The 14,758-nt window shown below is 37.0% G+C and overlaps 1 protein-coding gene across 4 annotated transcripts in view; it reads left to right on the top strand.

Moving 5' to 3' along the window:
* The window catches only part of LOC140741862 (chemokine-like protein TAFA-1), a 605,590-nt gene that overhangs the window by 78,829 nt on the left and 512,003 nt on the right, over positions 1-14,758 (top strand). The window lies entirely within an intron of this gene.

The raw sequence follows: 14,758 nt of genomic DNA on the forward strand, positions 1-14,758 counted from the left end.
TCACACTTAATCAGCATTAAACTCCATCAGCCATCGCTCAGCCCATTCTTCTAACTGGCCTAAATCTCTCTGCAAACTTTGAAAACCTACTTCATTATCCACAACACCACCTACCTTAGTATCATCTGCATACTTACTAATCCAATTTACCACCCCATCATCCAGATTATTAATGTATATGACAAACAACATTGGACCCAGTACAGATCCCTGAGGCACACCACTAGTCACCGGCCTCCAACCTGACAAACAGTTATCCACCACTACTCTCTGGCATCTCCCATCCAGCCACTGTTGAATCCATTTTACTACTTCAATATTAATACCTAACGATTGAACCTTCCTAACTAACCTTCCGTGCGGAACCTTGTCAAAGGCCTTACTGAAGTCCATATAGACAGCATCCACTGCTTTACCCTCGTCAACTTCCCTCGTAACCTCTTCAAAAAATTCAATAAGATTTGTCAAACATGACCTTCCACGCACAAATCCATGTTAACTGTTCCTAATCAGACCCTGTCTATCCAGATAATTATATATACCATCTCTAAGAATACTTCCCATTAATTTACCCACCACTGACGTCAAACTGACGGGTCTATAATTGCTAGGTTTACTCTTAGAACCCTTTTTAAACAATGGAACCACATGAGCAATTCGCCAATCCTCTGGCACCATCCCCGTTTCTAATGACATTTGAAATATTTCTGTCAAATGTATTAATTTGACTAATTGAGAATTCATGCCCCACCACTAATATTCAAATATATTGTCAAATATATGGATATCTATCTTTCTAATAAATTCTCAAATCATGTCCCAGCTGTATTTTGGTTGATTGTTTCACAGATTCTTGTTAGGATGGGTCTGGGAACCTAAGTGGTTTGAGTAAGATTCACTAACTATAAACATTATTCTGAAATTTTGCCAGTACTTCAATGTTTCTAACCTTTTTAAAACACTAGTTGTAAAACTTTTAACTATATAAAACACAAGCATGTTACCCATAAAGTATAAATCAACACCTTTAGACGAATTCATAAATTGAGCAGATTTAAGCAGCAAGTTATTTATTGAGCATTAGTTTTTGTAAATAGTTTATAGGCAGTGAATTGAACCTATAGAATTTAAGTCAATGAATAACATAGCAAGTACAGAAAAAAACCCTTAAATTTGGATTATTATAACTTTGATTATAATACTGGTATGTATATTATGAGGGGCCATAAGTGAAAACTTCTACCTGTCAATTTCTCCCAAAATAGTATTGTTGTAAGTGATCTGTGTGGTGCTGCATAGAGATTGTGTCATGAATGTAAAGGAGATTGAGGAATCATGTTTAGATTAATTGAAAATAATTAAACTGTGACCTTTATTAACTGTGGACCGGATAATGATACCTCCACTCAGTATTGCTGCTGTTGCCTGGTTGATAATTTTTCAAAAAATCCTGATATTTCAAGAAGAAAATTGAGATGGAGACAGATGCTTTAGGCAAAGATAATTTGTCTCTCTCAAAGCAGCTACCAAACTGACATGCACTTTGTCTATTATTCTGAGCAATTTAGAAGTCCCTTAAATATTTACAGTGCTGGTTTGTTCATGCTTTTATTCCATGTTTTCAACTGAAAGTTACTTTGCATTGTTCCTAAAACTCAAATGTGAAATGAATGGGTGGTAAAGGGTAAAATGGTGCAGGAACTCATTCTGTATTTCAAATATGCTTAAAATACTCAATGGAATACAATGAAATTATCAGACCAGGCTGCACAGTAGCGTGCTGATTTCTGTAGTTCGGTGTTGATAATTATTTCAGAAACAGAAATAATTATGTATAGGTGAGAAGCTGGAAGCAAGCATATCACTCCGGATATACTGTATATGCATGGCAAGAACTATAGAGAGTTTGTAACATATGACTAGATATGTATTTGAGAGGTCTTTTCCTTGACAATGTTCTTTTAAGTCTAGCTTTGTGAAAATGGAATCTGATCGGGTTCTATAATTGACGGGTTATCTATTCTACTGATTTACCTTGCATGCTGTGAAAGTGAATATTAGTGGTCGGGCATGAATTCTCAATTAGTAACTGGGGGGATCAGGCTACCTTGCCCGCGGAAGGAAAGGGATTATCAATAAAGCCCTTGCCAGCTTTGAGGGAAGAAACCATAGTTATTCATTTGGTCAAGTAGCATCTGTGAAGAGAGAAACAGAGTCCATTCTTTGACCTTGGAAGAGGTTTGTTGTTTTGTAATTTAATGATACCAGCAAAGGGGCAGAATTGTGTTTGGCAGTCAGGAGAGCTTTGGTGGAGTTGTTACATTGCCCAAGGTTGCAAGTGTGAGCATGTTAACATGAGTCCACTCACCATCAAGAATGATAGAACAGCTGGGAAGTCTCTGTCCTATTTATTAAAGCAGAGAAGCTGTAGTGATGATATTTGAGAAGCAAGTTTATTTTCATGCTCTTAGAAAGTTGTGAAGGGTTCCATGAGGTAATATTATTGTCACGTACCAAGGGACAGTGAAAAACTTGTCTTGCATACTGTTTATACAGATCAGATCATTACACAGTGCATTGAGGTAGAAAAATTTAAGAACAGTAGCAATGCAGAATAAAGTGTAAAAGATACAGAGAAAGTGCAGTGCAGGTAAACAGTAAAGTGTAAGATGATAATGATGTATATTGTAAGGGCTAGGGTCCATCTTGAATTAATTATTGATTTAACTTAGTTCAATTTTATGGGTTGAGTCCAGCATTAATTAATGTTGGAATCCCTCACTCTCAGTAGTCATCAAGAGGTGTAGTGCCTTGTGGGTAGATAACCATGGTCAAAATGCCATCTTTTAGATATTCTTGAACTAAACTGCTTCTAGTGTTAAATGAGAATGATGGGCTAAATGGTGTTTATCTATCTGAGTGCACGTTCCTGATCCTAGCTTGTAGATATTAATTTCTAAGGAAAGATGTAGTGGGAAAGAACATTATGTACACATAATTTTAGAATTGCCTTTTAATTTTTTAATAACCATATAACAATTACAGCACAGAAACAGGCCATCTCGGCCCTTCTAGTCCGTGCCGAACACTTACTCTCACCTAGTCCCACCGACCTGCACTCAGCCCAGAACCCTACATTCCTTTCCTGTCCATATACCTATCCAATTTTACTTTAAATGACAAAATCGAACCTGCCTCTACCACTTCTACTGGAAGCTCATTCCACACAGCTACCACTCTCTGAGTAAAGAAATTCCCCCTCGTGTTACCCTTAAACTTTTGCCCCCTAACTCTCATGTCCTCTTGTTTGAATTTCCCCTACTCTCAATAGAAAAAGCCTATCCACGTCAACTCTATCTATCCCCCTCATAATTTTAAACACCTCTATCAAGTCCCCCCTCAACCTTCTACGCTTCAAAGAATAAAGACCTAACTTGTTTAACCTTTCTCTGTAACTTAGGTGCTGAAACCCAGGTACCATTCTAGTAAATCTTCTCTGTACTCTCTCTATTTTGTTGACATCTTTCCTATAATTCGGAGACAACATAATTATAAATATAATTACAATTTGGAATTTACAATATTTTGCAGATATCTCATCAGGAAATGATTTACTTTGTGTAAACTTCTAAAATGAAATCCAGTCTCAGCGGCAGATACTCAGGCCACAAGTTAGCTTGACATTCCACCATCCTCATGAGCTTGTGTTGCATTGCTGACAATGCATTCAGTTGACATAAAATATCATTTGCACTGTTTAGTAAGTTGTCATCAACCATGGTTAATGCTTGAACTAGTGTCATTATTTGTCTTCTTGACAGGGATCTTCATGTGTGCGGATTGGTTACTGGGTTTTCCTGTACATAGTGAAGGTATTTCTTAAGTACGTAACCAGCCAAGAAGGGACTTTGGACTACTTGATAAAATTATATTGTATATAAGCCTTTATTTTATTTCACTTCTAATAAAAATGTAGATGTTAGCATGCTTGTGCATTTTGTATTAAATTGATGACCTTTATATTTATAGTAATTTCTTCCAAAATTCTGAGTTTTCAACTTTGTCTCATGTTTGTTCCTACTATTGGACTAATTGGCTTCATAAATGCATAAAGACTGACTCAGTTTTTCTCTGTCTTTGTCAGGTTTTAAATCTGATTGAAGAAAGATTAAGGGCCTCCTGGCTGTGTTGTTTGTGTTATTTATGTTCAAGTCATTGAGACAAAGTGCTGTTTTAACATTGCTTTGTAAAGTTAAGTAGCAAAATTGAACATCAGCGCCTGCAACTAATCAAGAAATAGTTTTGTTGCATACATGAACTGAAAAAGTGTTCTCAATTGTGATTTAAAGTGTTTATTAGTAATTTCTAAATATAGAACACTGTTATTCAACAATCTTGTGAAAATGCTGAATTTAAAAATGCTCTTAATGTTTCATTTAGAGATTCCATTACTTCAATCTTTACTAATCACTTAAACACGTTTTTCATTGAAGATACCATTAAGATGTCAGATTACTTTGTGCATCATCAACACTTATGCACAGAATGACAAGCAGCCTTCAAATTAAAGGCATTGTTTAATTGTACTCTATGGGTTACAGTCAAGTATGTGTGAACCTATTTCTTAATTGCCATTTTTTAAATAATGAATAAAGAAGATTTATTTCTGATTTATGATGGCATATAAGCAGTTCACTTTTTTCAGGTATTACAGCCACAGATGCTATTTACTAGCCCATCTGTGATGGCAGATGTGTTGGATATAAATTGTGGATGTAATTGATGAATCTCCACATTAAAGGTCAGAGAGAAGAGTCTAATCATGAACAATTTACATCTTCCTTCCAAATTTCCAAATGACACAATTACAGTAGTTGCTTTACATATGAAAAGTGAAAGTTTTTAAAAGTTACAATCTATTTTTGTAGATAAAACATAGGGAATATTTGTCTGCTCACGCTACAGTCAATTTCACTTTTGTTTGCCTAAGCTTACAAATTGTTTTAAGTCATCATAGTTTATACTTTAGCATTGAATAATGGAAACAGACATTTAGTCTTTTATTCCCAGATGTTTTATTACCAGATTGTTTTCCAACAGAACATATCTTAGATGAAACAATCCTTATCTTAATTCTCCCAGTTTGGTTTTAAAGGTCTTGCTTTCTTTGCCAAGGATTATAGACAGTTGGTATCCATTCACAAATCATCTAGTCAATCTGACTTCACTAATATTGGAACATTAACTACTTATCTAGATCACAAAGCAGTTTATTTAATGGAAGTGAAAAGTAATATTGCACTTCCTAAATTAAATCATTTTCTGTTACTAAAATCTAAGGTTAATTCTATTAAGTATTAAGTAAAATCAGCACATTTTTATCTTGCAGCACAAGTAATGTATGACATTTATTTCTGATCTCTTTATTATTTGCAAAGTTGCTTGGGATTTTTCTACACAAACCTGTATAGAATGAACTTGGTCACAGCACACTCCATAAAGAAATCCCAGCTGGATCTGTACATAACCCATTTTAGTATCCAATTTTAGTTGGTGCATGGCATGTTGAGAGATATGTATTTTCAGTTATTTTCACAGTTTTTTCAGGGAAGTGGAATAGGCACATGTTTATCACAACAACATGAGAGCAAACTCATTTTCTTCAGTTAGCTTGCAGATCAACTTACTTGGGAAGCTTGTTTCTGCCCCTTCAGAGTTAGCTTGCTTCACACCTGGCCTAGTTTTGATTGCACCCTGTATTAGTACTTTTAGAGTGCGGGAAGGATCTCTAGACAACAGCTCCCGTAATAATAAGCCCAAAGCTCAAGCAGTTTCAGAAAGGTATCAGTGTAGTTCAATTTTAATACCCAAAACTCACTTCAGTGCAATCCTTAATTCTCATAATATTTTATCCATGTATTCCTTTTTATTTTAGTTGAAGTGTTGCAAATTTAATCTCTCTCTGTAATTTGGAACCCATTCAGTTTGCTGATGCTGAGCATAAAGGCAGCAGTTAGAACTGAAGTCTGTATACATTACATGGGCTGAGCAATTATGGCCAACGTTTCAGAATTGTTTTTGCTGTACTGTCTTGAAAAGGTAGTCAGTGCTTATTAACCTGATGCATTTGGATTTCAGTGTGTTTTCTTAGGAGTTTACATACATCACCATCATTCATATTGCTTTAAAGCAGCCTTTCTCAACCTTTTTGCTCTGGAGGAACCCTTGAAGCAGTTTTCGGGTCTCAGGGAACCCCTGCATAAAAATGATAATATTTACAGCTCAGGGTACATTAGTGTGATCAGTAAGTGGTAGATACAATTATTCAAAAATAATTGTCAAAGTTCTTTTGAATAAAGAATGATGTTTTAGCCATCCTTTCTTGAAAAAACAGGTAGTTAAGCTTAACTTACCATGCTTGAAATTAATCTTTCTTTCCCTTCCATAAATTTTAAGAACTCATAAGGCAAACATAATAAAATTCTGTTAAATAACTGGTTTAAGCCAAAATGGGATCTAATTTTTGTAAAGGTAGGTTCAGTAGATTTAATTTAAATAAATGTTGTAAGTTGATTTTAACATGCTATTTACAACATGAAAAATTATTGACAATGTTGAATAATAAAGTTACTAAAAACTATAAGCCAAAGCACCACAGTTGCCAACGCAGTTCCTCCAAGACAGACCTTTGCTTCCAGGTATGAAGACCAAACATTAAATATATCTTAGCCTTTGCTTGTTTCAGGCAGCTCTTTGCAACAGAGAAAAGTTTTCTTGAATTTCACCATCATTTACAAATCTTACAAATGCTACAACATGACATATATTGGTGAAATCTGTTGACTATCAACCTGGATAGAGAAGTTGTTATCTTTCACTTTATCACACAAAACCTCTTCAACATCATGTGATATGTCATCAATAAGTCGACTTATTGGACTATTTGAGAGTGAAACCTTTCAATTTCTCATACTGCATCTTATTCTAGCATTTTACCCACTGTAATTTTACATGCTGGCATTATTATGTTCTCACCAACTGTGAGATTTTTCCTTTTCAGGGTCATGAGTTCTGCTACTAAATAATTTGCTTCCTGGATATTTTTACTGGCTGTGACTTTATTAACAAAAGCTTTACTCTGTTTGTTTTGAGATTCCAATAGCTGTTTAAAATAATCAGCACTTTTACATGTCAATATGTCTGTGATCAAGTATATCTGTAAAACACAGGGGTTAATAAAATATAAAAAATAATGGCATAATAAATAACTAATACTGCAAAAATGCAAAAACTTCACAATACAATTCACTTCTAACCTACGCAATCCACCTATTGTAATATTTACAACAGCAGCAAAATGACAGGCTAGTAGCTGAGACATGGTGCATAAAAGTTCCTTCTTTAGAATACAAATATCCCTTCAATTTTCTACTACACTAGTGGAGTTTGTTCAGTCGATGGTGCGTAAGGGGAAGTTGGGGGAGGTAGTTCAGAGGGGGAGGCTGATCTTACAACCCAAGTTGGGCGAGTTCACTCAATGCTTGGAAAACACATTTCATGCTCATCAGCAGCCTACTGTCCTCCCCACCGTGCAGTGCAGCACTCACCAATTATCAATAGCTTCCCTGTCTCACATCAAAATCTGAGAATGGACTCAACCAAATAAACACAGTCCTACTGCGCACTGCCATACTGGGCTGAGAGACCTCCAACGAGACTGCTGACGGGGCTGTTCAGTTACTGCCCACCACTGTGAACACTGGCATCGCGCGTCACAGTTCAATAAACAATGTTTATTATTTTAATCAGTATCTCTCGCAAAACCCCAGTAGAGAAACATTGCTTTAAAGGAACAGCTATTGACAGATCGCATATAATATCTTAATAAAACCTCTTTCTTCTGCTACAGGAAACTCCATGTTCTATTTACCCTGGGATCTCTGCAGATGTTGTACTTAACTGAAGAAATTTCAGCTTGAACATTCTTACAAAATAGGGCATTGTACTACATTCTTCAGAGACTTGATTAGTATCTTCTGCAGTTCAAGTTTTCTTTCTCTGAACTTTTCTATAGGTAATGGGAAGACTTCAATATAAAAGGAGTTGTTTGAATAATAGGAAATTCCATTTAAGAGAAAGCATACTGAGAAACCAAAGAAAATCTGTGGACAAGACAAAGCCCATTCTGTTCTAAATTTCAAGGCTAATGCTTTGTATCTATGCTTGCTAATATGATATTGATTTTAAATATAGTGAAGATTAAGTTTAATTTTTTTACTGGCATGATTGATGTAGAATTGAAGGTCAGAAGGGATTCAAGTAGCTCAGAGCTTCTTTGCTCATCTGTTGTTTTGAGGTTTGACCTTCTGTTACGCCGTGTTCTGCTTAACTCTGGACTTTATGACATTATCGTGATAAAATATAGATGAATTCATAAATTGAAACTTGGCTGACAGGAAACAAGAACATGTTCTCCTTTAACCTGAATGAAACATTTTAAGCTATTAGGAAAATAAATGCCCCTACAATTCTGGAAACGTGATTTTGAATGTGTTTTATTTATTTTTATTGCAGTTGTTTAGTAGGTTTCACAAATTATTTCCATGATATATGGTGTGTATTGCGCAGTGTACCAATCACAAAGATTGAACCTTGAGGAATAGTTTTCAGATTTGGCCTATTTCTTTGGTATTCTGACATGGCTGTCTGCTTTGACTCTGGTGCCAGTAACTCTGACTGTTCACAGCTGAAAGATTACCATTCACCTCTCAGTTAGTACCTGCAGTATGACTTAAATACTGCTAATAGGATGAGAAACACAAAACGGATCAGAAACGGGTTTATTATCACTGGCATGTGTTGTGAAATTTGTTAACTTAGTAGCAGCAGTTCAATGCAATACATAATCTAGAAGAAAAAAATGATGATAATAATAATAATAATAAATAAATAAATTGTATTCGGTATACTTTATACAGTATAAGTATATTGAATAGATTAAAAGTCATGCAAAAAACAGAAAAACTATATGTTTAAAAAAAAAAGTGGGATAGTGTCCAAGAGTTCAATGTCCATTTAGGAATCGGATGGCAGAGGGGAAGAAACTGTTTCTGAATCACTGAGTGTGTGCCTTCAGGCTTCTGTACCTGATTATAGAGAAATTTTTGACTCTGTTTGAGTAAGTTATATTTTGACCAACAGATCAAAACTTTCACCAATGCTGTTTGGTGTTGGGACAAGGGATCCTTTCTTCTTTAGTTATTAATGATGCAGTTATGGCAAAACTATCTGTCAAGATATGGTTTTGACCCATTTAAAATTAAATCCTCTGCCTCATGTCAATATGGTTTATCTTTTGAAAATTAACAAGTCCTTCAATTTGATTGCCCCAGAAATTACAGCCATGACAGTAATCTGGGTCTTTTGGGTGCTAAGGACTTTGCAGACTGCTTTATTATATAAAGGCAGGGAAATATTGGCTCATACATTGTTCCCTGATGGATTGTATCCTTGACAAAGTTGACACTATATTAAAATACCCTTCCTTCTCCATACCCTTACCCTCATCTTCATACAACTCAAGTTTTCTGCCATCTTAAATGTTGAAGTCTTGCTTGCCAGGAGATTCTGTGCCTTAGAAGGATCAGGAAATAAGCAACTCAAGGCCATTGTTTGCTTTTAACAATCCATTGGGAGTGGATGGCTCCAAGTGCAGCTGGGAGCAAGATTTCCTGCAGGAGGCTTTAGAAACCTGCTGCTATCTAATGCAACAATCCAAGCCTCCTGAGATACTGCTGTTGAGAATGGTGTCATCAGCAAGTGTTTCCTGTATGCTGCCATACTCTGCTGAACTTCCCCCGGCCACCCTGTTGCAAGTGTCTCGACAGCAGTTAGTTTTACTGTTGCTACTCTGGGTCATTTTGCACTCTGTCGGGAATTCTAAAGAAGGAAAGCAAAGCTACCTCCAACCTGATGTGAAGCCAAAAAAAAAAACCCGAGGTATGGAGGGGGCTCATTACAAACTCTGTAGCAGCTGAAAATCTTTTCTTTAAATTTTAGTTCTACTCTGTAATAGAGTAACTGAATTTTCTATGCACTATTTCCATGATTCTTGTTTAATGTCATTTCAAAAAACCTGGGAAATTTGTAGCCACAACAACATGGTATTCAAATGCATGGTTAATAGGCAGGTGAGATTGAGTTATTGGGACATATGGACTGCTGCTGGCCCAACTCTCATGGTGCCTCCTATGTTAACACTGCAACCATATTAAACCTTAAAACAACGAGGCTATTGAGACATTGCTGATGCTGTTGCTAAGTCTGTTCTTTCACATCTTGTAGGTGATGAGAGGAGATAGGAACCATGAACATACCTCATTACTGATTCATGGCTTGTGCTTTCAGAAGACCTTTTCCACTGTTTGTACATATCTCATGCCATCAATAAATATTTAAAATATGAAATTTCCTTAAAGCACGACAGCACTGTTAATTATTAAAATATAAGATGCATTGAAATAACAAAAAATATTTATGAAAATCTGCTTAAATGTTATTAAAATAAAACTAGAATTCCTATTTAGTGGAACAAGGAGGTGCTGAATGTGTCAGCAATGGCTCGTGTAACACTGAGGCCAGAGATGAACTGTATAAGCTCAGCAGTTGTAGAATGAGCCCAGGAACAGAGTGTGAGGTTAAACGTGTATTTAACTGACCTCCATTTCATCCTTGACTTCCCCACTGGAGTGCATAACTGTAAATCCTTAATATGCTCCTTTGAGCATTGAGATTATCCTGTGGTTCTCTAAGAGACCTGTAGTTAACAATCAGCATATTCCAGCCCATTGTAACGTTGGTGGGTTGGTAACCACCTTCCACACATACTAAGTCCATTCATCCTTCAGGTTAGAAGTTCTCCATATCTGACAAATTCACATTTAATAAGTATTTAGTTGATTTTTAAAGGCATTTATTGTCTTTTCATAAGTGTCTTCGCCTTTTCTCTGCCAAGCAATTAAGTGCAGTGCCATTGATCTCAATAAAACGACACACACACAAAAACATGATAGGATGTAAAGGAACAAACTTTCAAACGTGCAATATTTTGTAATTTTATTCAGTGTTACTTTGCTAGCTTTTGGTACCATGCTTGAATGAAGAAACAGCTTCCTTAAGCAGTAAAATATCAAGCTTCCTTTGACATGTTGAGTAGCAAATCCTGCAAAATGTCCAGCAAATATCCAGATATTGAAAAATCATGCATGGATTCGGTTCTGTTAATTACACAAGCATACATATCTTTAAATAAAGTTGAAACTGAGAAGTGTATGTACATGTTTTTTGTAGTGAATTATTAAACTCAGTGGAGTAGATTAAAACCTAATTATTTCTTAACAGAAGTAGCCTTGAGAACAAAGTGAGAAATTTGAAATTTCGGTAATTTTCTTACCTTATGAAAAGTATTAAAGCGAATTACAATTTTTTGTTATTATCAAGGCATTGTTTACCTCAGAAATAAGTCAAAGAATCTGCATTTCTAAATCGGAGCACTGCCTGGTTTGGAAGATGGCCAAGTTTGATTTGTGACTTTGTCCTGTGAACCATCTTCCACCAGGGCAGTGTTTGGGGAAATGTAATTGGTATGTATCCCCTGGTGAGGGGCAGATGAAATCTGGCAAGGATCTCACTCCCGGTCACCCTGTGATTGAATTCTGTTGGAAGCTATTCAGGTGTGAACATTGGGGCTAGATGTGACTGGTCTTCAACAACATTTCCACCTCAATCTATTAATTCTCGCTGTCTAGCTTCATTCAACAGGAATAGCACCTGCTAGAAGAGCTGCTGCTTACAGAGCTGCACTCAACTAAATGTAATTCATCATGGGAGAAGGGAAGAAAATTGGATGAGCGAGTTTTGTTTCAGTGTTTTATTGAAGATTCATTTCTGCTATAATTGTACAGAGAGTGAGAACAATACCGTTGAAATTTTCTGAAATAAACTGGCCACAATCATGTCCATCGAGATGTAATAACCTGAAGATTTATGCACACTGAAATGGTGATTGAAATACAATAATTTTTTGCTCAAATATTTTGCATAACAGCTTATCATAAGAACTTACAAAAAATTAACGTATGATCTTGGCAGTTTAACTACAGAATTAATTCATATCTCAGATTTGAATAAAAATTGCACTGCAGGACCTACTGTTCCAAGAAAATAACAATTTGTATTTTGGACAAGATGCACAGGTTGGGTTTTGGGATCATGAATAAAAATGACCAGGTCTAAATTATAGAAATTTTAAATTGTCCCATTGGGTCGGGTCAATGGATTTAATTGCTGTTTACTCTTGTGGGATAATGTCTTTCCTGACAAGGGTGGGGGGGGGGGGTGGGGTGGTGGTGGTCACTTAGCTTGGTCAGTGAGACTTATGGCTGTGAAACAATCTCAGGTACTGGGTCTCCTCTGTGATGAGTGAAGGAGTTAACTCCGGAACTGCAGGAAGTGGTTCTGACAGCTCTAGACAGCCTTCTTCTCTAATAATTGCTTCTGCTGTCCTCAACTAATCAATGTGTCATCCCTAGGTGATACCAGGCGCAATCTCCACTGTCTAGTGGGTGGTCCAGTTCTGTCCTTAATCTTTCTGAGTACCCACTTTTGATCACCTTTGTAGTCCCTCCCAAGGAGTGAAACACTGAACCTCGTTTGAGGAGCTGTTTGTCCTGCATACTCCTTCTGACATTGAGTTTGAGGACATCCAAGCACGAATGCAAAGGATGACTCAGAAACTTCATAAATAGTGAGTTGTTGGTTGTGGAGTGTGCTGCATTACAATATGCAGGGAGGAAATTGGTGAGTTTCTGATTCAGGAGTAGTGTAGTGTGTTCTGTTGAAATTGTTCACGGTGCACTCTTTAGACTCTGGACCAACCTTTCCACCAAGACATTTGTATCTGTGTGGTATGGTGGAGATGAAATATGTTTTATTCCATTCATTTTCATGTGGCCATTGTCACTGACTAAGAGTTTTAGAACAACTGTCCTTGAGAAAAGGCTTCTCAACACATCAACCGTGTGCCAGGCTGTAGTTGAAGCTAATGGGGATATTTCTGGCCACTTTGTAGCTGCATCCACTACTAGCAAGAAATTTGTGTCTCTCCATCCCTGGGAATGGCAATACAGGCCATTCTCAGGGATGGAGAAGTGTTTCTCTTGGCATCTTCTGGATGTGTTGGCACCCCAAACAGCGTGTAGCACGCTGTTCAATCTGCTGATCTATCCAAGCCCACCAGACAAAGCTTCAAGCCAATGATTTTATTTTAATCTCGCCAAGATACCGACCTGTAGCTCCTCTAACATTTCAGCTCTCAGCTTAGATGATACAACAACTCTCAAACTCCACATAAAGCAACCCATGTCAAGGGCAAGTTCATCCCAGCGCTGGTAAAAATGGAGAAACTGGAGTTTCTGTTGCACATTCCAGCCATTTTGTGTTGCCATGTAGACCTCAGACAGTGTGGGGTCTTTTCTGGTTTCCGTTTGGATCATCTCTGCTATAATAGGAAGTCTTTGATTTGCATCGGGGAGAATATGTCAGTGCATGTCCTTTTTTTTGTAAATTTTTCAGTTATTTCCTTTTCCTAAGGTAACCAGGACAGCCTACATTTCCATGCCTAGTTGTCTTCTTGAATTCAATCTTGTAATTGTGTCCTCAAGAAATAGAGCCCATCTCCACATTGGTGCTGGTGGTCTTAGTGGAATTCCCTTCTGTGGATTGAAAATGGACACTGGTGGTTGATCATCAGTAATGAGGGTAAAATCTCTCCCATACAAGTACTGATGGAAACATTTTGCACCCTAAACCAGACTCAAGGTCCCTCTGTCAATCTGTGTGTAATTTTTCTCTGTAGGTGTAAGGGAACGTAATGCAAAGGCTATGGGGTGTTCACTTATAACACATAATATGTGACATGACTGCACCTATGCCATAAGGTGAGGGGTCACAGGCAAGCTAAACTGGAAGATGTGGATCATAATATCTGAGTACAGTGTCTGACACCACCATTTCCTTTGTCTTTTTGAAAGCCACTTCACACTGCTTTGTTCATTGCCATTTCATCCTGTCTGTAGTAATGAGTTCAAAGGATAGAGCACAGTAGCCAGGTTTGGCAGAAGCCTGTTATAGGAATTGACAAATCCTACAAAGGACTACACCTGTAATGTCCTATTGGCCTTGGGACATCCTATGCTGCGTGAATTTTTTCAGCGCATTTGTGTAATCCTTGTGAATCAATGGTGTGACCATAATAAGAGATGCTTGGTTTAAAGAATTTAAACTGGAGTTTCTGTTGTGTCATGTTCTGAGCCCATAATCCTCCAATCTTTTTCAATCTCTCTTGAGAATTTGGAGATGTTCCTCGTCGTTCTTACCGGTAACAATGATCATGCCAGTAAGCAGATTACATAGAAATCAAGAATTATACATACTTTCATACATAATACGAGGAACGCACTAATATACCATGCGTTTAAGTGACCCAGGACCACGTCACCGTCAGGAGTTTTTAAACAAAACCCACATCATCCCTCAATGGACGTCCTGGGAAGCTTTGCTGCAAATGATCCATGGCTTTCTGCCAGACTGAAGGTGCAGATGCTACTCCAAAAATAAGCCTAATATAGCAATAAAGCCCTTTGTGAGTGCTTATGGTGAAAAATACATTGGACTCTTCCAACATCATCTGTATTTAGGC

The sequence above is a fragment of the Hemitrygon akajei genome, chromosome 19 (assembly GCF_048418815.1).
Source record: "Hemitrygon akajei chromosome 19, sHemAka1.3, whole genome shotgun sequence".
Classification (NCBI taxonomy): Eukaryota; Metazoa; Chordata; class Chondrichthyes; order Myliobatiformes; family Dasyatidae; genus Hemitrygon; species Hemitrygon akajei.